The 17,620-nt window shown below is 42.2% G+C and overlaps 1 long non-coding RNA gene across 1 annotated transcript; it reads right to left on the bottom strand.

The window, feature by feature from the left end:
- Positions 1 to 9,879: 9,879 nt before the first annotated feature.
- Positions 9,880 to 16,065, bottom strand: LOC138769065 (uncharacterized). Its single transcript, XR_011359207.1, has 3 exons — positions 15,965 to 16,065; positions 15,127 to 15,170; positions 9,880 to 10,084 (listed from the first exon to the last, which is right to left on the bottom strand). It is a non-coding gene; the product is annotated as an uncharacterized lncRNA (long non-coding RNA).
- Positions 16,066 to 17,620: the final 1,555 nt, after the last annotated feature.

The following is a 17,620-nucleotide window of genomic DNA, read 5'->3' as shown; positions in this document are numbered from 1 at the left end:
TCTACAATAAAGTAGGAGAAATTAACCCTCTACCAGGTCCCTTCTTGAAGTCAGGTCTCTCTCCCCCCAGTCTGCCCTATAGCCTGCTTCATGGTACACGATCGTTTTAATAACCTTGCAAAATAAGGTACATGGGCCTGAACCTGTATCTGAGCGGATTTTGCTCTTATTTTGTGAAGCTAAAGTTAGCTGTGTGTAATGTGAAGCTGCAGCTATCCATCCTCTCCATCTTGTCACCTGTCAGCAGGGACATATAATTTCCTAAGAAGTGATGAATGAAAAGACGAGTCCCGTGTCCTGTAAGATCTATTGATCAGTGGGTCTAGACATGTGGGATGTAATCACTCTGAGACTCTCATTCTCTTGGGTGTCGCACTGTGCAGATTAACAGAACAGCGTCACATTGGGCTCTATGTATCCCCTAACCTGTCCCTAAAATAGGAGGGAGATAAATGCAAGAGGAAAGGAACTATATAAAAATGGATGGATATAAGGTCTGCTGAGTGTGGACTGCTCTAGTTTTACACCTGTAACACAGATCATGCCACCATTCTCTCCTGTGAGCTAACCCTGTGTGATTTCCTCCTTTTATATACAGCCCGTGTGAGCTGCCCTTTATGTATGCTCCCCTTATATACAGCCTGTTTGAGCAGCCCTTTATGTATGCTTTTCTTCCTTGCAGCTGCCTGTCTGAACTGCCATCTGTGTATGCTCTGCTTCCTATAAACAGCCTGTGTGAACTGTTCTCCATGTATGCTCTCCTCCCTATCTGCAGCCTGTGTGAGCTGTTCTCCATGTATGCTCTCCTTATCTGCAGCCTGTGTGAGCTGCCCTCCATGTATGCTCTCCTCCCTATCTGCAGCCTGTGTGATCTGCCCTCCTCCTTATCTGCAGCCAGTGTGATCTGCCCTCCATGTATGCTCTTCTTCCTATCTACAGCCTGTGTGAGCTGTTCTCCATGTATGCTCTCCTCCTTATCTGCAGCCAGTGTGATCTGCCCTCCATGTATGCTCTTCTTCCTATCTACAGCCTGTGTGAGCTGTTCTCCATGTATGCTCTGCTTCCTATAAACAGCCTGTGAACTGCCCTCCTTGTATGCTCTCCTCCCTATCTGCAGCCTGTGTGAGCTGCCCTCCATGTGTGCTCTCCTCCATATCTACAGCTTGTGTGAGATGCCCTCCTTGTATGCTCTCCTCCCTATCTGCAGCCTGTGTGAGCTGCCCTCCATGTGTGCTCTCCTCCATATCTACAGCTTGTGTGAGCTTCTCTCTATGTATGCTCTCCTCCATATCCACAGCTTGTGTGAGCTGCCCTCCATGTGTGCTCTCCTCCATATCTACAGCTTGTGTGAGCTGCCCTCCATGTGTGCTCTCCTCCATATCTACAGCTTGTGTGAGCTTCTCTCCATGTATGCTCTCCTCCATATTTACAGCTTGTGTGAGCTTCCCTCCATGTATGCTCTCCTCCATATCTACAGCTTGTGTGAGCTTCTCTCCATGTATGCTCTCCTCCATATCCACAGCTTGTGTGAGCTGCCCTCCAAGTGTGCACTCTCTATTCTGCACACTCTGAACTATTGTGTATAACTGCCACCACCCACCCCGAAGTGATGGGGCGCATAGAGCCTCAGAAACAACCGCACCGTATCTCTTACAACAATAATAATAATGATATATTTGTGATTTTAAATCTTTATAAAGTTGCGTAATCTTACTTTTAGGAACAAAAAAATCAATGCAAAGGGTACTCAACTGATGCAAGAAATTTATATAGATTTCATTTACTTCTATTTAAAAATTTCTAGTCTTCCGGTACTTATCGGCTGCTGAATGTCCTGAAGGAAGTGGTGTAATCTCTCCAGTCTGACACAGTGCTCTCTGCTGCCACCTCTGTCCATGTCAGGAACTGTCCAGAGCAGCAGAGGTTTCCTATAGGGATTTGCTGCTGCTCTGGGCAGTTCCTGACATGGACAGAGGTGGCAGCAGAGAGCGCTGTGTCAGACTGGAGAGAATACACCACTTCCTGCAGGACATACAGCAGCTGATAAGTACTGGAAGACTGGAGATTTTTATATAGATAAATTTACAGATCTGTATAACTTTCTGACACCAGTTTATTTAAAAACTTCAGAGTACCCCTTTAGTTTTCTTGGGGAGGTCCTGGGTACTAGTAATGAGGAATACGGCACCATCTCTTCTCCATGTTGTTCTTTTGTAATAAATGAATAAAAAGTTGTGATTTTTTTTTTTCCTTTACCCGATCAATGTAAATGATTATCTAGACTCCACAGTGCGATATATACTGTGTGTGTATATGTATATATTTTCTCTACATATATAATAGTAGATTATGCTGAACCTGCTTGCACATTTGTCTTCTCCGCAGTCCTGAGCACCAGAACCTGTGAACAAGATTTATACGATAATGGGCCTGAAGTGTAGAAGTCTTGTCGGTGACTGATGTGAGATATCAGGAGGATCAATGAAGCCGATATATAACCTGCATGTCCGGCACTGATGAGCAATTATAGACGGATATGGCTGAAATCTCCCCGGACTGCACTGATTTTGCAGCTGATGTTACAATTGTGCTGACAGCTGCAAATATGTATCATACGTGCACATTCTCCTGTAGTCTGTGTATGAGCAGTATTATAGTAGTTATATTCCTGTATATAGGAGCAGTATTATAGTAGTTATATCCCTGTATATAGGAGCAGTATTATAGTAGTTATATTCCTGTATATAGGAGCAGTATTATAGTAGTTATATCCCTGTATATAGGGAGCAGTATTATAGTAGTTATATTCCTGTATATAGGAGCAGTATTATAGTAGTTATAGTCTTGTATATAGGAGCAGTATTATAGTAGTTATATTCCTGTATATAGGAGCAGTATTATAGTAGTATATTCCTGTATATAGGAGCAGTATTATAGTAGTATATTCCTGTATATAGGAGCAGTATTATAGTAGTTATATTCCTGTATATAGGAGCAGTATTATAGTAGTTATATCCCTGTATATAGGAGCAGTATTATAGTAGTTATATTCCAGTATATAGGAGCAGTATTATAGTAGTTATATTCCTGTATATAGGAGCAGTATTATAGTAGTTATATCCCTGTATATAGGAGCAGTATTGTAGTAGTTATATTGCTGTATATAGGAGCAGTATTATAGTAGTTATATTCCTGTATATAGGGGGCAGTATTATAGTAGTTATATTCTTGTATATAGGAGCAGTATTATAGTAGTATATTCCTGTATATAGGAGCAGTATTATAGTAGTTATATTCCTGTATATAGGAGCAGTGTTATAGTAGTTATATTCCTGTATATAGGAGCAGTATTATAGTAGTTATATTCCTGTATATAGGAGCAGTATTATAGTAGTTATGGATGGAGGGAGAGACAGGTGGCTGGCACTACACCATTAGTATACGGGTCAGGGGATCAGACTGCGGTAAGCTAGATCCCGGTTGCATGTAAATCAGAGGTGTGTGGAGGTGCTGCACGCTAAAGTAATCAGTCCAATATAGGCAACAATAGGAACAATAGAAGCGGGCACTCACCACTGTATCACCGTAGAATGCTTTATTGATCCGGGTGGACACACAGCAGGGAAGGGGGAAGATGGAGGAGCGGGTGCAAGCCAACAAACGTTTTCACGCAGTTACGCGCTTCGTCAGGTACGGCATACGTCACACCGGTAGAGGTGTGCTTATAACAATTGTGCAATTAATGTGAAAGTGAAGATACACGTGAGTACAAGAGAATATAGAGAGCACATTAAAACCAAACAGTAGCAATACTTAATATAGAAGGGCATTTAAATCATTTCTTTCATTCAGGCCCGATACACATGTGGCATCGAGCCAAATGATCCATTTGGTTTCACATTTGAGTAAAAGTTTTAACCAATCGCTGTCGCTAGAGGGAGGATTAACTCTTTCTAGACCTATTACATACAGGCATTTTGGGTCATTACCGTGGGTATTCCGCACATGATTAATAAGGCGGGGGACTCCCTTCCCTGAACGCAATGAGTAGAGATGTTCTTTAAATCTCACCCATAGCGCCCGTTTAGTTTTCGCCACATAATATCGGTGGCATGGGAATACAATGGCATATACCACGTGCGTCGTTTTGCACGTGATAAATTGCTTAATGAAGCATTCGACTCCCCCTAAGATGATATAACAACTGGGGGCAGTAGTGACACTGGCCGCAGCGCTTATTGCCAGATGGCAGTGAGCGTGACAGCCAGGACTTCTCTTTCTTAGGTAAGTTAGATGTCAATGTGTCGCCTATCATCCTGCTCTTCTTAAATGTAAATAGCGGCTTACGCGTCGCGACATCTTTAAGATCGTCATCCTGTTCCAAAATGAACCAATGTTTTCTAATAATACTCATAAGAGTTTCAATTATTTGGGAATTTTGGAACGAGAATGTAAAGCGCTTGTGGTTAGTGTTCGTATTGTCCTGACTATATCTGTTTCTGTACTTGGGTTTGCGGAGGGAAATGTTAGAAGTTCTCTGATATGCATTGTTGATGACAATTTGGGGATACCCTCTTGTTGCTAGACGGCTGCCTAATTCCTGAGCTTGTGTATGGAATAATTAATTGGTATTATTAATGCGTCTGAGTCTGACCATCTGACTGTACGGTATGGACCGTTTAACAGAGGGAGGGTGGGAACTAGAATAGTGCAATAGAGCATTGCAGGCTGTTTCCTTGCGAAAGACAGATGTAATAATGGAATTATTCTGTATCTCTACTTTTACATCTAGGAAATCTAGAGTTTGTCCCCCAAAATTGTGAGTGAAGTACATATTTACAGTGTTGTTAGTATTAAGATATGTGACGAATTGTTGGAACATATCGGGAGAGTTGTTCCATATAATGAAAATGTCGTCGACATATCTATAGAATGCCACAATGTACTTAATGAATGGGTTCTTAACAGAAAAAACTAAATATTGTTCAAGCCATGAGAGGAAGAGATTGGCATACGTACAGGAGACCGGCGTGCCCATTGCAGTGCCGGTCTCCTGACGATACCAATCTTCCTCAAAAGTAAAATCGTTATTACCCAAAACGAAAAGGAGGGCCTCTTTAACAAAGTGGGTGTGGCCTATCCCTCATCTCCCTGGCTGCATGAAAGTGGGCGTGGCCTATCCATCACCTTCCTGGCTGTATGAAAGTGGGCGTGGCCTATCCCTCACCTCCCTGGCTGCATGAAAGTGGGCGTGGCCTATCCCTCACACCCCCTCTGGCTGCATGAAAGTGGGCGTGGCCTATCCCTCACCCCCCCTCTGGCTGCATGAAAGTGGGCGTGGCCTATCCCTCATCTCCCTGGCTGGCTCCCTCCATTCACTGACCAGCACCTTAGCAGATATATCACACATAGCAGGATCAGATAGAGCCCCAGCATACAGTATCACAATGTAAGATTAGATACAGAGCCCCAGCAGATGGTATCACACACAGTGGGATTAGATACAGTCATCTGCTCTCATTAGACTGTAGGATAATGTCAGCCATGGAGGTGGGGGCACCTGCTGCAGACATCTGATAGTTATATGTACTATAGAAGGACTACAGCTGTGTTGTGCTGGGACTTGTAGTCCTCCTCTCAGTGACTCACCCACTCTCCCTCATGCAGTACATTGGAGTCATGGTGGCACTGGATACACTTGTGCCTCCATCCAGCTCTTCCCTGCGCTGCTCCTCACACACAACACCCTCAGCTCTGCTATGTGACCTCTGTGAGGGGAGGGGGGAGAGCGTGCTGCTAGGAGGGGGGAGGAGGGTTTGTTTATGCCTCTCTCTCTCTGTGTCAGGGCTGTTATCTGATCCTCCTGTCACAGTCCCTACTCTAAGTAGGGATCTCCAGGGAGGGGGCGTGTCCAGCAGGAATGCAGAAATAAGTCAGAGGCTAACACAGCTTAATGGGGACTTTATGCTTCATGTATTTACAAAATTGTTCATTTTAGGTTATTAATGTATATTGCAAAAATTCTTATCATGACCTAAGCTAACTAATACTGAATGGTCAAAATATTTTATAGTTACGCTTTAAGATAGGTGAAGAAAGTAGGCAACAGGGGTCTGAGAACCCAATCTAAATATTGGGATAATTCCTCAGACACTGAGCCGACCGCCGAGACGATGGGACGGCCCGGCGGACGGCTCAGCGACTTGTGGATCTTGGGTAAAAGATACCACTTCGGGATCCGGGGGGAATCAGGAATGAGCTTTTCAGCAACTTTTTGATCCAAGGCTTTATATGCCACTGCCCTATGTAGTAGTCCTCGTAAACGTTCCTTAATTTTGCTAGTAGGATCCCTGTCGATCTGGACGTATGTTGTTTTATCGTCCAATTGGCGATGAGCTTCCTCTAAGTATTGACTTCTCTGCATGACTACAGTTGAGCTTCCTTTATCGTCTCGGGTCACCTTTAGATCGGGGCGTTTCTTAAGCCAGTCCATTGCTTGCATCTCTGCATGGGTTAAATTGCTGGGGGGCTTAGGATACATTAGTGCTTTGGCATCGTGTAGGACAGATTTATAGAATGTATCAATCGCTCCTCCTGGCGGTATTTGTGGGGAAAGAGTAGAGGGTTTCCCTCCTCTGAATGGCTGAAAGTGTATCGGGCCTGAATGAAAGAAATGATTTAAATGCCCTTCTATATTAAGTATTGCTACTGTTTGGTTTTAATGTGCTCTCTATATTCTCTTGTACTCACGTGTATCTTCACTTTCACATTAATTGCACAATTGTTATAAGCACACCTCTACCGGTGTGACGTATACCGTACCTGACGAAGCGCGTAACTGCGTGAAAACCTTTGTTGGCTTGCACCCGCTCCTCCATCTTCCCCCTTCCCTGCTGTGTGTCCACCCGGATCAATAAAGCATTCTACGGTGATACAGTGGTGAGTGCCCGCTTCTATTGTTCCTATTGTTGCCTATTATAGTAGTTATATTCCTGTATATAGGGGCAGTATTATAGTAGTTATATTCCTGTATATAGGGAGCAGTATTATAGTAGTTATATTCTTGTATATAGGGGGCAGTATTATAGTAGTATATTCCTGTATATAAGAGCAGTATTATAGTAGTTATATTCTTGTATATAGGAGCAGTATTATAGTAGTTATATCCCTGTATATAGGAGCAGTATTATAGTAGTATATTCCTGTATATAGGAGCAGTATTATAGTAGTTATATCCCTGTGTATAGGAGGCAGTATTATAGTAGTAGTTATATTCCTGTATATAGGAGCAGTATTATAGTAGTTATATTCCTGTATATAGGAGCAGTATTATAGTAGTTATATCCCTGTATATAGGAGGCAGTATTATAGTAGTTATATTCCTGTATATAGGAGCAGTATTATAGTAGTTATATTCCTGTATATAGGGGCAGTATTATAGTAGTTATATTCTTGTATATAGGGGGCAGTATTATAGTAGTATATTCCTGTATATAAGAGCAGTATTATAGTAGTTATATTCTTGTATATAGGAGCAGTATTATAGTAGTTATATCCCTGTATATAGGAGCAGTATTATAGTAGTATATTCCTGTATATAGGAGCAGTATTATAGTAGTTATATCCCTGTGTATAGGAGGCAGTATTATAGTAGTAGTTATATTCCTGTATATAGGAGCAGTATTATAGTAGTTATATTCCTGTATATAGGAGCAGTATTATAGTAGTTATATCCCTGTATATAGGAGGCAGTATTATAGTAGTTATATTCCTGTATATAGGAGCAGTATTATAGTAGTTATATTCCTGTATATAGGAGCAGTATTATAGTAGTTATATCCCTGTATATAGGGAGCAGTATTATAGTAGTTATATCCCTGTATATAGGAGCAGTATTATAGTAGTATATTCCTGTATATAGGAGCAGTATTACAGTAGTATATTCCTGTATATAGGAGCAGTATTACAGTAGTATATTCCTGTATATAGGAGCAGTATTATAGTAGTTATATTCCTGTATATAGGAGCAGTATTATAGCAGTTATATTCCTGTATATAGGAGCAGTATTATAGTAGTTATATTCCTGTATATAGGGGCAGTATTATAGTAGTTATATTCCTGTATATAGGGGGCAGTATTATAGTAGTTATATTCCTGTATATAGGGGCAGTATTATAGTAGTTATTGCAAAACACGAACTGGAGAGAATGGAACGGCTGCACATCCCATCTATGGCTGATACTAATGCCGCCAGGCCTATATTAAAAATCAACATCAGAGTGTCTGTATATGAATTGATCAAACCATATTGCCCCGTGTACCACCGCGCAGGTCCTCTGGTCCACACGGGTCCCTACGCTAACTCCACACCGTGTCGGTCAGCGACCGCCAACCCCGCAAAGCGTGCACGTGCAGGGAAGGGAGGCCATGGAACGGCCCTGCAACCCCAATGTCACAGGACCAGACCCAAAAAGCCCCACCAAAACCCAGCCAGCACCACCGGCGGGGAAGGCTGCCCCCAAACGACACAAGTATGGATATGGTATTACACTTACCATTGCTGCTCTCACAGAATGGGGAAGACATAGGGTCCAGACATGTGAGCACAGACATATCCTGCTAAATTTGGTCATGTGGGTCTTATAAAGGAGTGCTAGCTGTTCAGAGAGGGAGAATTGCAAAACACGAACTGGAGAGAATGGAACGGCTGCACATCCCATCTATGGCTGATACTAATGCCGCCAGGCCTATATTAAAAATCAACACCAGAGTGTCTGTATATGAATTGATCAAACCATATTGCCCCGTGTACCACCGCGCAGGTCCTCTGGTCCACACGGGTCCCTACGCTAACTCCACACCGTGTCGGTCAGCGACCGCCAACCCCGCAAAGCGTGCACGTGCAGGGAAGGGAGGCCATGGAACGGCCCTGCAACCCCAATGTCACAGGACCAGACCCAAAAAAGCCCCACCAAAACCCAGCCAGCACCACCGGCGGGGAAGGCTGCCCCCAAACGACACAAGTATGGATATGGTATTACACTTACCATTGCTGCTCTCACAGAATGGGGAAGACATAGGGTCCAGACATGTGAGCACAGACATATCCTGCTAAATTTGGTCAGCAATGGTAAGTGTAATACCACATCCATACTTGTGTCGTTTGGGGGCAGCCTTCCCCGCCGGTGGTGCTGGCTGGGTTTTGGTGGGGCTTTTTGGGTCTGGTCCTGTGACATTGGGGTTGCAGGGCCGTTCCATGGCCTCCCTTCCCTGCACGTGCACGCTTTGCGGGGGTGGCGGTCGCTGACCGACACGGTGTGGAGTTAGCGTAGGGACCCGTGTGGACCAGAGGACCTGCGCGGTGGTACACGGGGCAATATGGTTTGATCAATTCATATACAGACACTCTGGTGTTGATTTTTAATATAGGCCTGGCGGCATTAGTATCAGCCATAGATGGGATGTGCAGCCGTTCCATTCTCTCCAGTTCGTATTATAGTAGTTATATTCCTGTATATAGGAGCAGTAATATAGTAGTTATATTCCTGTATAGGGGGCAGTATTATAGTAGTTATATTCCTGTATATAGGGGCAGTATTATAGTAGTTATATTGTATATAGGAGCAATATTATATATACTTATACAAAGGAGGTTGTGTAAGGATAAAGCAGGGAGTGATCTAGTACACTGACATTATTTCTTTGGGTCCCCTATTTCTACAGGATTTAGCTTATTATTCACTATACACATATATATTACTGTGATTATTACTTTTATTAAATAGCTTTTATTGAAGAAAAAGAAACTTTATACCAAATATCAGCGCAAAAAAATTTCCGAAAAGTAAAATAATCTATTTTGCAGAGTTCGTCTTCACATCCGGTTATTTCCTCGTGTGTCAGGATGAGGCGTCACTGTATACAGGGGTGTAGAGAGAGATAAGCAGATATCCGATGGATACTTTACACACAGTATTTCCAGAAACATTCAGACAAGTTCCCTGCTCGCTTCTTATATGGTTTACGCTCTTTAGATTGTAGACGGCTCAGCAGTGATATCTGTGGCTGCTTCTCAAACAATTCCTGCAATAGAAAGAGAATTTATTAACACATTTGTAGAACACCAAACATGCTGAAATATTTGTGACTTTCTGGCGCTCCTCTCTTTCCTTTCCTTAAAAAATGGGCGGGGTTCTGTAGACAGGGGTGTGGCCTCCCGCTGACCAGCTGATTTATCATTAACCACACCAGAAATTCTGTCAACAATACAACTACCAATATACCACCCCATTGTACATGAATATACTATAATACTGCCCCTATATACAAGAATATAACTACTATAATACTGCTCCTACATACAGGAATATAACTACTATAATACTGCTCCTATATACAGGAATATACTACTATAATACTGCCCCCTATATACAGTAATATAGCTACTATAATACTGCTCCTATATACAGGGATATAACTACTATAATACTGCTCCTATATACAGGAATATAACTACTATAATACTGCCCCTATATACAGGAATATAACTACTATAATACTGCTCCTATATACAGGAATATAACTACTATAATACTGCCCCCTATATATAGGAATATAACTACTATAATACTGCCCCCTATATACAGGAATATAACTACTATAATACTGCTCCTATATACAGGAATATAACTACTATAATACTGCTCCTATATACAGGAATATAACTACTATAATACTGCTCCTATATACAGGAATATAACTGATATAATACTGCTCCTATATACAGTAATATAGCTACTATAATACTGCTCCTATATACAGGGATATAACAACTATAATACTGCCCCCTATATACAGGAATATAACTACTATAATACTGCTCCCTATATACAGGGATATTACTACTATATTACCGCCCCCTACATACAGGAATATAACTATTATAATACTGCTCCCTATATACAGGAATATAACTACTATAATACTGCTCCTATATACAGGAATTTAACTACTATAATACTGCTCCTATATACAGGGATATAACTACTATAATACTGCTCCTATATACAAGAATATACTACTGTAATACTGCTCCTATATACAGGAATATAACTACTATAATACTGCTCCTATATACAGGGATATAACTACTATAATACTGCTCCTATATACAAGAATATACTACTGTAATACTGCTCCTATATACAGGAATATAACTACTATAATACTGCTCCCTATATACAGGAATATAACTACTATAATACTGCTCCTATATACAGGAATATAACTACTATAATACTGCTCCTATATACAGGAATATAACTACTATAATACGGCTCCCTATATACAGGAATATAACTACTATAATACTGCCCCTATATACAGGAATATACTACTATAATACTGCTCCCTATATACAAGAATATAACTACTATAATACTGCTCCTATATACAGGGATATAACTACTATAATACTGCTCCTATATACAGGAATATAACTACTATAATACTGCCCCTATATACAAGAATATAACTACTATAATACTGCTCCTATATACAGGAATATAACTACTATAATACTGCTACTATATACAAGAATATAACTACTATAATACTGCCCCTATATACAGGAATATACTACTATAATACTGCTCCTATATACAGGAATATAAATACTATAATACTGCTCCTATATACAGGAATATAAATACTATTATACTGCTCCTATATACAGGAATATAACTACTATAATACTGCCCCCTATATACAGGAATATAACTACTATAATACTGCTCCTATATACAGGAATATAACTACTATAATACTGCTCCTATATACAAGAATATAACTACTATAATACTGCTCCTATATACAGGGATATAACTACTATAATACTGCTTCTATATACAGGAATATAAATACTATTATACTGCTCCTATATACAGGAATATAACTACTATAATACTGCTCCTATATACAAGAATATAACTACTATAATACTGCTCCCTATATACAAGAATATAACTACTATAATACTGCTCCTATATACAGGGATATAACTACTATAATACTGCTCCTATATACAAGAATATACTACTGTAATACTGCTCCCATATACAGGGATATAACTACTATAATACTGCTCCTATATACAAGAATATACTACTGTAATACTGCTCCCATATACAGGGCCGGCCTTTGGGGTGTGCGACCTGTGCACTTGCACAGGGCGCCTCACTCCCTGCCAGCTAGGGGGCGCTCTGGCAGACAGAGAGCTGCACTGCACATCTATGGAAGTTAGATGTGCTGCCTGTCTGCTGGAGCGCCCTTCCAGCTGGCCGCCCGCCCTCTTTCATGCCTGGTGGGCTTGCTGAGGGCCCCTGCTGGATTGAGCAGCAGCTGCCAGACATAGGGAAGAGACCGGCTCCATCCCCTCCTGCACTCTCCGTGGATGCCCCCCCTCCCTCTCAGCAGCTCCCAGGCTGGACATACCACAGAAGATCCAGTGAAGAGCTGTGGCCCCCTCTTCTCTGTCCTGGTCCCCCTCCCCCTGCAGTGATGTCTGCCCCCTCCTTTATACAGCTCTGCAGTCGGTGCAGAAGGTAAGGGAGAGGCCTGCAGGCTGCAAAGTCATGAGGAGAGAAAGATGGAGATAAGTGCAGGCCTGGAGCCGAGGCCAGCATGAAAAGTAAGTGTCTGTGAATGTCTGTGTGATGGGCCTGTCTGTGTGTATACATAGCTCTGTCATGTCTGTGTGTGTGTGTGTACATAGTTCTGTCATGTGTCTGTGTGTGTGTGTACATAGCTCTGTCATGTGTCTGTGTGTGTGTGTACATAGCTCTGTCATGTCTGTGTGTGTACATAGCTCTGGCGTGTGTGTGTGTGTGTGTGTACATAGTTCTGTCATGTGTCTGTGTGTGTGTATATAGCTCTGTCATGTGTGTGTATACATAGCTCTGTCATGTGTGTGTGTGTGTACATAGCTCTGGCGTGTGTGTGTGTGTGTACATAGCTCTGGCATGTGTGTGTGTACATAGCTCTGTCATGTCTGTGTGTGTACATAGCTCTGGCGTGTGTGTGTGTGTGTACATAGTTCTGTCATGTGTCTGTGTGTGTGTGTACATAGCTCTGTCTTGTGTGTCTCTGTGTGTATATAGCTCTGTCATGTGTGTGTATACATAGCTCTGTCATGTGTGTGTGTGTGTACATAGCTCTGGCGTGTGTGTGTGTGTGTACATAGTTCTGTCATGTGTCTGTGTGTGTGTGTGTACATAGCTCTGTCTTGTGTGTCTCTGTGTGTATATAGCTCTGTCATGTGTGTGTATACATAGCTCTGTCATGTGTGTGTGTGTGTGTACATAGCTCTGGCGTGTGTGTGTGTGTGTGTACATAGCTCTGTCATGTGTGTGTATACATAGCTCTGTCATGTGTGTGTGTGTGTGTACATAGCTCTGGCGTGTGTGTGTGTGTGTACATAGCTCTGGCATGTGTGTGTGTACATAGCTCTGGCATGTGTGTGTGTGTCTGTGTGTGTACATAGCTCTGGCGTGTGTCTGTGTGTGTGTACATAGCTCTGTCGTGTGTGTGTGTGTGTGTATAGATAGCTCTGTCATGTGTGTGTGTGTACATAGCTCTGTCATGTGTGTGTGTCTGTGTGTGTACATAGCTCTGTCATGTGTGTGTGTCTGTGTGTGTACATAGCTCTGGCATGTGTGTGTGTCTGTGTGTGTACATAGCTCTGGCATGTGTGTGTACATAGCTCTGTCATGTGTGTGTGTGTGTACATAGCTCTGTCATGTGTCTGTGTGTGTGTACATAGCTCTGTCATGTGTGTGTGTGTGTATATAGCTCTGTCATGTGTGTGTGTATAGATAGCTCTGTCATGTGTGTGTGTGTGTACATAGCTCTGGCGTGTGTGTGTGTATAGATAGCTCTGTCATGTGTGTGTGTACATAGCTCTGGCGTATGTGTGTGTGTACATTTCTCTGTCATGTGTCTGTGTGTACATAGAAGAAGACATTTAAAGGGAACCAATTAGCCCAACTGGGCTGATATGGTTCCCAGGAGCGCTGTATGAAGCTCCTGCAGCAGCCGCAGGACATACCGGCCGCAGTTGCTGCAGAATATTTATACTGGAGAAAAATGAGTTATATTCCCCAGGCGCACAACAGGCAGAAGCGGGAAGGTAGTCATCTGGGCAGAGGCCATAGAGGCCAGTAACATACCTCTCTGCCGGTCAATCATCCCTCCGAGCGTGCTGACAGGCAGAGAGTGGTGACTAGACACAGACGGTGAGCCACCCAGATGACTACCTCCCTGCCTCTGCCTGTCACGCACCAAGGGAATAAAACGTGTTTTTCTCTGGTTTAAAGCTTTTGCAGCAGCCGCGGCTGGTACGTGCCGCGGCTGCTGCAGGAGCTTTATACAGAGCTCTTGGGAACCATATCAGCCCAATTGGGCTGATTGTTTCCCTTTAAGTTTCATTTCCACTTTGCTGATAGACTGCAGATTTTCTGCACTCAAACCTGCAGAAAATCCTTAGTGTACCTGCCCTTGTATGAATAGACCCTTGGCGTGGAGGCTTATGTGTGTGTCTGCATGTACTGTGTGTGTCTGTGTGTATTTGTGGGTAGCTGTGTGGGGGGCTGGGGTGGTAGTTTGGGGAGCTGAGGGTGGTAGTTGTTTGGGGGCTGGGGGTGGTGATTGTGTGTATGGCTGGAGGGGTTGCTTGTTGTGTATATGGCTGGAGGGCGTAGATGTGTGAATGGCGGAGGGTAGTTGCAGGGGCAGAGTAGTTGTGTGTATGGCTGAGGGGTAAGGTAGTTGTGTGTTTGGCGTGGGTAGTTGTGTGCATGGCAGGGGGGTCGGGTGATGGGTGTTGTCTGGAGGGCAGGAAGCTTTATGTTACTTTAAAGGTGTCGGGGGGGGCGCCGAAAGAAAGGTTTCGCACAGGGCGCCATTTACCCTAAGGCCGGCCCTGCCTATATACAGGGATATACTACTATAATACTGCTCCTATATACAAGAATATAACTACTATAATACTGCTCCTATATACAGGAATATAACTACTATAATACTGCTCCTATATACAGGAATATAACTACTATAATACTGTAACTCACCTCTTTCACACCATCCTCCATATTATAAGTTCCCAGACTGAGCCCTGGTAAAAAGAAAAATGTGTTTATTAAGTTACAACTGTGTTTGGTGAAGCGTCCTGAGATGAGGAGTAAATGGGAATAGTCTTTGTTATCTGAATATACTGCAGTACTAATATATTATGTTTTATCAGCAGGTTGTAATAATACGGCAGAGCTGGGGGTATCATCGCACACTGCGGACGGCCTCCACCCCTCGTCTAACTACCTTGATGCCTCAGTCTTTACTGTATTGACTGTGGCATCTAGGGGGTTAAATAAGCAAGATAATTATTCTCTCTGATGCCCACCACCAGTTATAAGACACAATATTCCATTATTATAAAGTACGTCCAGGGGGAGATTTAACAATCCTACGCCAGTGGCGGACGCCAGCCGTATCCCTGGCTCACCTAATGGGCGGGCAGGGGGCGTGGCCTCAGATTTTCCATGCTTAACGCCCAGAAGAACTCCCCACCTGCTCAGGAGTTGTACAGCAGGAGCGGGTCAGACGTGCGCCTCTAAGTGAATCCAGGCGGGTTAATTGGGGATGGGGGCCTAATTTTTGATCAGTGTAACCGTATGCCGGTCTTTATAAATGTCCCCCTAGGGATAAATCATAGTATATCATGCGCGTGAGAAGGCCACACCTCCTCCCCACCTTGCCGCTATGTCCCCCCGCCCACCCATCGGCTGTCGCGCAGGCTTCATATATGTCCCTGTAGTGCTGAGCAGCCATGTGGCACATATAATACCGTCCTGTACCGCTCCCCCTGCACCGGATATATCTGCTGTTTGTGAATGGTTCCATATACTGCACCTTCTTTGCTGAATATGTCGTCCGTGTCGATATCGGCGTTTCTGCCCTTATCCAGGAAGGACGGAAGGTTCTGTAATAAATGAGTGTCATCCCAGCTGCTCACGTCTCCAAAATCCATCTTGGAATCTGGCGGAATAAAAAAAAAAACCTTAGTAAACAAAGTGTCGCTATTAAAGTAAGATGGAGAGAAGAGCGAATGTCCCGTAATAATGGAGAGAAGCCGATTGCCGAGATAATGAGGAGCTTCTCTCCATTATTATGTGAAAAAAAATGTTCCTTTAATTCAGTATTGTAAGGTGTGATAAGATAACGCTAAAGGAGTAGTGTGATAGGTGCCGCCACAGTACTGGAGACTGATGGATTGTCTGATCTACTGGATGTCAGATTAATGCAATTATATTATCTGTCTCTGTCAGAAAGGTCGTGACCAAGGACCTTCTTTTTCACATAGACTGTATCTGAACTTTATCTACCTATCAATCAAGGACCTTCTTTTAGCTAGAGTTCACATGGACTCTATATAAACTGTATCTATCTATCTATCTCCTATCTATCTCCTATCTATCTATCTCCTATCTATCTATCTATCTATCTATCTATCTATCTATCTATCTATCTATCTATCTATCTATCTCCTATCTATCTCCTATCTATCCCCTATCTATCTATCTATCTATCTATCTATCTCCTATCTATCTATCTATCTATCTATCTCCTATCTATCTCCTATCTATCTATCTCCTATCTATCTATCTATCTCCTATATATCTATCTATCTATCTATCTATCTATCTCCTATCTATCTCCTATCTATCTATCTCCTATCTATCTATCTATCTATCTATCTCCTATCTATCTATCTATCTATCTATCTATCTATCTATCTATCTATCTATCTATCTCCTATCTATCTCCTATCTATCTATCTATCATCTATCTATCTATCTCCTATCTATCTATTTATCTATCTATCTATCTATCTATCTATCTCCTCTCTATCTATCTCCTATCTATCCCCTATCTATCTATCTATCTATCTATCTATCTATCTATCTATCTATCTCCTATCTATCTATCTATCTCCTATCTATCTAGCTATCTATCTCCTATCTATCTATCTATCTATCTATCTATCTATCTATCTATCTATCTATCTATCTATCTATCTATCCATCCTTCATATTTCTTTCCCCACATTGTGCCTTTATGGTTTAGATGAGAGTTGTAGTTTTGTATCTGCTGGAGAACCACCGATGTGGGAACTAGGGATCTATTAGTCTTATGCTGTTTAATAAACCTGGAACAAAGTTATTACCACCCACCTAGCTGGAAGTTTGGAACAATGTGCATATCACATGTATGCCACACCCCCAGCTAAGCCACACCCCTTCTTAGATAGATAGATAGGAGATGGATAGGAGATAGATAGATAGATAGATAGGAGATAGATAGATAGATAGGAGATAGGAGATAGATAGGTAATAGATAGATAGATAGATAGATAGATAGATAGATAGATAGATAGGAGATAGATAGATAGGAGATAGATAGGTAGATAGATAGATGATAGATAGATAGATAGATAGGAGATAGATAGATAGATAGGAGATAGATAGATAGGAGATAGATAGATAGGTAGATAGATAGATGATAGAT

The sequence above is a fragment of the Dendropsophus ebraccatus genome, chromosome 12 (genome assembly GCF_027789765.1).
Source record: "Dendropsophus ebraccatus isolate aDenEbr1 chromosome 12, aDenEbr1.pat, whole genome shotgun sequence".
Classification (NCBI taxonomy): domain Eukaryota; kingdom Metazoa; phylum Chordata; class Amphibia; order Anura; family Hylidae; genus Dendropsophus; species Dendropsophus ebraccatus.
The sequence above is the reverse complement of the archived record's forward strand: the minus strand, read 5'-3'. Positions and strand labels throughout refer to the sequence as shown.